Source organism: Etheostoma spectabile, chromosome 5 (assembly GCF_008692095.1).
Source record: "Etheostoma spectabile isolate EspeVRDwgs_2016 chromosome 5, UIUC_Espe_1.0, whole genome shotgun sequence".
Taxonomy (NCBI): Eukaryota; Metazoa; Chordata; class Actinopteri; order Perciformes; family Percidae; genus Etheostoma; species Etheostoma spectabile.
The window spans coordinates 25,622,904-25,630,206 of record NC_045737.1 but is presented as its reverse complement, the minus strand read 5'-3'; the positions used below and the strand labels follow the sequence as shown (position 1 = coordinate 25,630,206).

Here is a 7,303-nt window from a genome sequence, read left to right as displayed (position 1 = left end):
AAAGTTAGATTTTATTTCCATCATTTACACTTTAAAAATAACAGAAAACAAAAAAATGACGTCTGCAAAATTTTGGGCACCCTGCAGAGTTTATAGCATGCACCGTCCCCTTTGGAAAGCTGAGACCTGACAGTGTCATGGATTGTTCTCAATCATCATCTGGAAAGACCAGGTGATGTCAATCTTAAGGTTTTAAATGCCCAGACTCATCTGACCTTGCCCCAACAATCAGCACCATGGCTTCTTCTAAGCAGTTCAGAAAACTGAAACTGAAAATAGTTAATGCTCACAAAGCAGCGAGACAGGCATAAGCGAAAGATAGCCACAAGTGTTTTCAGTTGACAAATATCTCCTACTTTTTGAATGTAATTAAGAAATGGCAGTCATCAGGAACAGTGGAAGTTAAAGCAAGATCCGGAAGACCAAGAAAATGATCAGACAGAACAGCTCGCAGGATTGTGAGAAAAGCGAGTCAAAACCCACGTTTGACTGCACGATCCATCCAGAAAGACCTGGCAGACACTGGAGTTGTGGTACACCATTCCACTATAAAGAGATACTCGTACAGATATGGTCTTCATGGAAGAGTCATCAGAAGAAAACCTCTTCTCTGTCCTCACCACAAAAATCAGCGTTTGAAGTTTGCAAATGAACATATAGACAAGCCTGATGCATTGTGGGAACAAGTTTTGTAGAACGATGAGGTTAAAGTAGAACTTTTTGGCCACAATGAGCAAAGGTACGTTTGGAGAAGAAAGGGCACAGAATTTACTGAAAAGAACCTCTGTCCAACTATGAAGCATGGGGGGGGGGGGGTCAATCATGCTTTGGGGTTGTATTGCAGCCATTGGCACAGGAAACATTTCATGAGTAGAAGGAACAATGGATTCAATATAATTTCAGCAAATTTTGGACGCTAACTTGAAGCCATCTGCGACAAAGCTGAAGTTAAAGAGAGGATGGCTTCTACAAATGGATAATGATCCTAAACACACCTCAAGATCCACAGTGGATTACATCAAGAGGCGTAAACTGAAGGTTTTGCCATGGCCTTCACAATCTCCTGACCTCAACATAGTTGAAAATCTATAGATAGACCTTAAAAGAGCAGTGCGTGACAAACAGCCCAGAAATCTCAAAGAACTGGAAGACTTTTGTAAGGAAGAATGGGCAAAGATACCTCAAACAAGAATTGAAAGACTCTTGGCTGGCTACAAGAAGCGTTTCCAAGCTGTGATACTTGCCAAAGGGGGGGGGCAGTACAAGGTATTAACTCTGCAGGATGCCCAAACTTCTGCAGACGCCATTTTTTTGTTTTCTGTTATTTTGAAAGTGTAAATGATGGAAATGTATAGATGTCTGCCATCTGTGCAAGATAATGGAACTAGATGGCTCCGGCTTGTGGTACTCAAATCGCCAAAAATGCATTTGAAGAAACTTAATGGCAATGTCTCTTTCCAGAAACCATGACCGGGTTACTCAAGTTCAGCTCAATTCACAGACCTGTTTGTGAGCAGTTGCGTGTAGAAACTATTTTTTTTCTTCCAAACTACACCCGCCAACCGTATCATGTATTTAAAGGGAAAAATCCAATTCTTTTTTTCCCATGGTATATTTTAAACTGCCTGCCAGTACGGCTGGTGAGAGGTAGCGCCCCCTGTGGGAATGAATGAAGCTGTCGGTGTCGTCAGGGGCACACACGCATTTTAACTGAGTCTTAAAGGACAGCCGGACTAATAATAGCTGCTTGAAGCTCAGTCACATAACAGAGACAGGGGAGGCCAGTCTTAAAGCACATTGGAGTACATGGCTGTTCTCAACAACCCTCACCTCAAACTGGCCGTAGGCATTCAAAACAAACTAAAAGGTCTTCGTTTTAACAGGACTGTCTGACAAGTGATGACTGACAGTCATCAGTTGTAGCACTTCGTGTGACTGAATGCTCAGCCAGCCAGCGCCTAATTGTAATGGCATCATACTCATTTCTTATGTCTCTATTGGCAGATTACGAGTGAGTGCACCTCTTATAACTCAAAATCAAAAGACATTGTTCTATAGAAATATCAGTATAAATACTATGCCAAACTGTATTGACATTATACTAATTTCTTACATTTCTATTGGTAGATTACGAGTGAGTGTACCTCTTATAACTCAAAATTGAAAGACATTGTTCTATACAAATGTTATTAAAATCAGTATAAATACTATGCCAGGATCAAAGGCATGTTAGTACTTAAATGACAGGTACAATCTCAAAGACCTCATTTAGTCCTCCAGGTTGTAGTGTATGTAGAGTGTAGATCCTAAATGTCTTCCTTTGGAGTAGGAGGTTATGGATGTCTCCCCACGCAGACTTTACTTTCTTGCTACTAATCATTTGCGCACACCAAGAGTTGTATATGTTGCCTTAAAAGTGAGCAGAATGGTTTCAGTTAGAAGCAGTGGTTCATAAATGTATATATTTTCAGTCAGTCCATTTGCAATTGTCTGCCACACAATTTCTTGCTGTTTTGTTACAGCGGCCAAGTTTGCTTCTTCACATACATGCTTTGCCTCCTCGTACATATGGACATAGAAAAGTAAGACACAAATTAAGACAAGAAGTAGGATTCTAAAATCTAGAAACTATGAAGATAACTAAGTAATAATCTCAATGCACACTGTAAACATGACTGTAACAGAGTATTCATCAGTTATTTCACCTCAACTAACTATAAAAAAAAACATTGAGGTGTCTTCTCCCTGTTTCATGAATGTACAGTAGTCGACTTTATACAGTTATTGGTCCAATGAACTAAGACTATAATTTGGTAGGCTTTTACAATTAGGATAGTTTTTGTATTTGTACAATCCTCCCAAATTCATTCTTGGCTGAAATGGACGACATAGTGCTGCATAAATTAGCCAGCGGCTAGTGAAAAATTTAGCAAGTCGCTTAATCCGGGAAAAAAACTACAGTAAAATTACAGTAAATTTCAGCTTGCATGCACTTTTTATTATTTATTTATTTATTTTTTTAAACCAAATATCTAAATCCCAGAATTGAAAATCGAAAACCAACCCATTGAACAAATATTTGGATCCAGCCCTAGTGAATATAGAGGTTGTTAGTTATGTATTTGTGGTTAGTTCCTACAGGTTTAATGGTTAGGAATGAGTATTTGGTCCTCACAAATACAACTCTGTATTTGTGTTCCATGTTGGAAGAAACCACAGTTCCTATTACCCTAAAGGTACAGGACGAGCTCCCCAAATTTTAAGAAGTCATCCAGATGAAAATAGAAGACAGCACGTTTTTCCCCTGAGATCCTATTACTGATTGATCTACAAAACTTGAATTAAAAAAGCAAATATTTTATCTAAAATAGGTGGGGGGGGCAAACATTTGTTTTGCATCCAAAAAGGCCCTACTTCTTTTTTGAGGGACAGCACTTTGTGCGTGGTGTGACTGCTACACCACCAGTCTCTAATCTTTTCAGATGAATTTAAATAGTTTATGATTGATCATTTTATCATTTGTAGATCCCCTATTTATAATAAAAGTCACTTTGAATGATTTTTAACTACTGATAATGTGTAAAACAACATTTTTAAATATGGATGGTAAATCTTCATTTTGGGACAGCTTACATTGGCCTTGAGTTCTACTGCAAAACCTGCAAATTGTTTGGATTAAATAAGAGTTTAGGAAAAAGTGTCTTAATTGAATTTAACAAAACCAAAGGTCAGCATAATACCCTTTTTTATGTTGTTCAATCAAAATGTTTGGATTTAGCCTTTTCAAACAGTAATATCTGGAGAATCCATTATATGTTAAATAAAGAAGAAAAAAAGCATATGTGAGTAAAAATGTTCAATATTTCTGATAATATGTGGTTTCTAATTGTGAAGGTGAACGTTGAGGTCATAGTAAAACCTATGACGGACATACACTTGTGCACGTGCTCGCACATGCGTCATATCACATGTCACAGACACTGTGCCCTGCTGTTATCAGCTTAACAAACTAGCTGGAAGCTCCACTGCAGGACTTAAATTGATACTGACCCACACTGTCAAATGTCAGAGTATGATCAACTTGGCTGAAATTACTTTGTGATAAAATATATAGGTAATATCAGGTATTGTCCCACTGTGTTAAGATTCTGCATGGAGAGTTTAGTGGCAACAAACACATCCGTTCATTCAAAAAGCAAGCATGTATGCTGTTATTAGTTTAGGGATGTAACAGTATGAAAATTGAACCTCACGGTTATGGTGACCAAAATTATCACTGTTTTTGGTATTACTGCGGTATTTTGTGTGTTCAGTATATTCAGAAAGCACTGATAGGCCTACACAAGCTGAAATAGTTTCAAAAAGTGTTTTATTTTATTACAAAAATATAGGCAATAGGCTTGTAAAAACTACAACATGAAGTTACCTCTGAAGTTGGATTTGACATTACATGTGGCGTTGGATGTGGTTCTGAAATATAAGCAAATAAAAATGCACATCAATAAGCATCTGACTTACTTTGAACGTTATTTACCTAAACTAAATGTTATAGTCACAGCATATAACAAGAAACAATGCTAAGAATTACATTAATTTCTCTGTAATAATTAATATAAATGTAACATATTGCTCAGTAACTCAGACTGAGAATAAGCCACATCTATTACAGCACACAAATCCATAACGGAGCAAATGGCATAATACACCTTTAATAGTTAAGCACGTGTCTCCACAGAACTAGTCTGTTTACTAACGATTGCACGTTGCTAGCAAACACAGCTTGAATATCAACACGTGGCTGCACAAGAAATATGAAACAATCTGCATATCTATCAGCTATGCAATAAGAAACACAGCAACAGCAATATTATCAAGGCGATAATATATCTCTTTCTCTTCAAATAAATGTCTCGTCATAACACAGGCTAAACTTATCCTCATTGTAGCAGAACACTTATTGAAATATGAATAAACGTAGCTTCAGCGTTTACACAGATAACGAGGCAGTAAATCCCATGACCGTTTAGCAAGCTTCAGAATAGTTTTAATTTGCCTTCTGGGCTAACACACATCCCTTCAACAAGTCCGAAAACGGGAAAGGAATGAATAAAGCTTTACAGCTGCTGCATTGTGAGGAGATCAAAGCGATGACTCTCGTCACTGATTGAGAGAGCAAGTGTTACAATGGCCTTTTTTTTTTACAAGGCTGATAAACATCCTGAGTGCTATCATCTCCTCCTTCCGCCATGATTCCAACTTCAAGAAATGCACGTTGAAGGCTACGCAGTCCACACCGTGGTAATCCACCGTGATAATGATATTTTTTATGAAAACAGTAATTGTTATCGTCAACATTTTTACCGTGGTTTACCATCACACCGGTAATCATTACATTCTTATAGTGTTTCTATGTAAATGTGATGGAAGACATAATTGAAATCCAGCAGGACGATAACTCTGTGTCATTTGTCTCACTACTAACAGCACTACAAATAAAAAATGAAAAAAACAGAGCTACATGTTGAAATCGACTGTAATTCTCCTTTAAGCTCTTTTTAGTTACACAATGAGATGACAGTAGGTTGACAGCAACAGTCTGTAGCTGTTAAAGTCAATATTAGGGCTGCTGACCGCTGATGTTGGCTCTGATTTTGATTCCAAAAGTCCTGTTTCTATTGTTTTGTTTTGGACAGTGCACATTAATTAACATTTCTGTAAATGTGCCAGTGTTAGCCAATCGGCTATTTTTCAACTGTTGTCCTAGCATGCATGTCTTTATGGTGGGGAAAAAAACAGGAGCACCCGGAGAAAACCCACACAAACATGGGGAGAACATACAAACTCCACACAGAAAGGCCCGGAAAGACTTCGGACAGAGAACCTTCTTGCTGTGAGGCAGAAGTGCTAACTACCGTGCTGCCTTTAAGAGCTGCACCACTTGCAGGGTTGTCATTATCATTCATACCACCCCTTCCCCACAGTGTAGATGTCGTACAGCCCTGACTCCATCATTTATAATTAAAACTGTTGGTGGCAGCACAGATTTACACAATTTCACTGAAAAAAGGCACATATGCAAAGATATATCTATATCGGATCATTCAGCAAAAAAAGTGATTCATTGGGAAAGTTATTTTTATCCAGCTGTAGTTTCAGGGCTGAAAACACCTCAACTGTTCGTTGACAGTGTGACACACGAGCAGATGCAGGAATTGATGAGTTTGCATTAACTGCCATCTTAAATCAGAAACTCACTGGTTTGTCTGAACCGGTTCACTGACAGTCTGTATTTAGATAGATTAATTCTCTGTTTAGACACATACAGTTGTGTTCAAAATAATAGCAGTCCAACATCACTAAACTCATAAATCAGGGTTTTTGGTAGAAGTATTTCTACATGGCAAATAATTTACTAGTAAGTGTTGTAGAGTCATAAAAAACCGACATACCCAAAAGTCTGCTCATTCTGTGTAATTAAATCTTAAATAAGTCGTTGAAAGGGACATGTTCAAAATAATAGCAGTGTTGTGTTCAATTAGTGAGGTGCTTGATTCTGTGAAGAAACAGTATTGCCCATATTAAAGGAAGGAAGGAAGGAAGCAAATGTTGTGCATGCTAGTTACAGTGCATTTTACACTGAAATACTCAGCAAAATGGGTCGTTTCAGACATTGCTCTGAGGAACAGTGGACTTTAATTAAAAAGTTGATTGGAAAGGGAAAACATATGAGAAGTGCAGAAAAGTATAGGCTGCTCAGGCAAAATTATTTTTATATGCCTTGAAATGGCATCCAAAGCCTGAACGATGTGGGAAAAAACGGTCAACTACCATTCGAATGGATGGAAGAATAGCCAAAAGGCTCAACCAATGATTAGCTTCAGGAAAATAAAAGAAGATGTAAAGTTACCTTTGAGTACTGTTATGATCAGAAGAAGGCTAAGTGAAGCAAAGCTATCAGCTAGAAGCCCCCGCAAAGTCCCATTGCTGGGGAAAAAAAGACATGTACTGAATAGGTTGAAATTTGCCAAAAGGCTTTGAGTGGCCAAAGGAGAAATGGCGCAACATTCTGTGGACTGATGTGAGCAAAATTGTTCTTTTTGGATCTAGGGGCCGCAGACAGTTTGTCAGACGACCCCCATGCGCTGAATTCAAGACAGTGAAGCATGGTGGTGCAAAAATCATGTTATGGGGATGTTTCTCATACTGTGGTGTTGGGCCTATTTATCGCATACCAGGGATCATGGATCAGTTTCAATATGTCAAAATACTTAAGGAGGTCATGTTGCCTTATGCTGAAGAGGAA

At 38.2% G+C, this 7,303-nt stretch overlaps 1 protein-coding gene across 3 annotated transcripts in view; it reads left to right on the top strand.

Annotated features, from left to right (window-relative positions):
• The window catches only part of ogdha (oxoglutarate dehydrogenase a), a 46,692-nt gene that overhangs the window by 4,081 nt on the left and 35,308 nt on the right, over positions 1-7,303 (top strand). The gene's annotated exons all lie outside the window — the stretch shown is intronic.